Below are 1,107 nucleotides of genomic sequence, written 5' to 3'. Positions count from 1 at the left end.
GAGAGTATAGCTTTGGAAAAATAAAACCAAATAAAAAAATACAAAAAAGGTGGAAAAATAAAGAAGAAGAAGAAGAAGAAGAAGAAGAAGAAGAAGAAGTAGAAGAAGAAGAAGAAGAGGATATTAATATGCTCGTAAGTAATCGTTCTTTTTGTTATTGTTGTTGTTGTTGTTGTTGCTATTGAATATCGATAATACACCGTTTATTTCGATCAGATTCAGAGAAGGGGTTGTTTCACTGTTTCACCGTTGATCTCCATTTTCAACCTTTGTGTACATATAGCTTTGTATCTGGTTATGATGTGTATGTTTGTATGTGTATCTCTTATATTTTCTCATCTCAACAATACTGAAAATCTCAAATTACAACTGTTCCATTATATCTTCGATCTTTCCTCCACAGCTAAAGGTGCTAATATATCTACAGTGATTTATTCATCGTACACGATTATACATACAATTTGTCTCGCTCTTAGATTTTTTTTTTCCTTTTTTTTTTTTTTTTACTTTTTTTTTCTTTTTCTTTTTTATAACACTCTTTCCTTCGAAGTCGAAAGAAATCTAGTATGTATTTATATTCCAACCACGATTGTAATCATCGACCTATATCAATCGATAAATCGATTATTTAGACAAAATTCCATTTATTGCTACTTTACAGAAATCCCTCATAAGTATCTTTCACGATTATGTTTCCATGTAATACATATATGTATATTGTGTATATGTACGTGTACGGATTTGTGTTGTCCTACGTGTTCACTTGTTTCTTTTTTTATTTTTTTATTTTTTTAATTTTTATTTTTTCTTCTTTTTTCTTTTATACAGACGCATTATGCGCGATATAAGCGCATCTTGTATACATATGAATGTATGCATGTATGTATGTATGTGTGTATGTATGTACGTGTGTGTGTATGTATGTACGTGTGTATGTATGTATGTACGTCATCGGCCGCTTACAAGAGAGTGATCAGTAAAAGAATGTGAAAGTATGTATGTATTTTATACTTTTTTCATCAACGAAAAACGTCGAGGTTAATCAATTTTCGTATGATCAATTCTTAATCTTTTCTTTTCTTTTTGTTTTTTTTTTTTTTTTTTTTT

This window comes from Vespula pensylvanica, chromosome 3 (genome assembly GCF_014466175.1).
Source record: "Vespula pensylvanica isolate Volc-1 chromosome 3, ASM1446617v1, whole genome shotgun sequence".
Lineage (NCBI taxonomy): Eukaryota > Metazoa > Arthropoda > Insecta > Hymenoptera > Vespidae > Vespula > Vespula pensylvanica.
The sequence above is the reverse complement of the archived record's forward strand: the minus strand, read 5'-3'. Positions refer to the sequence as shown.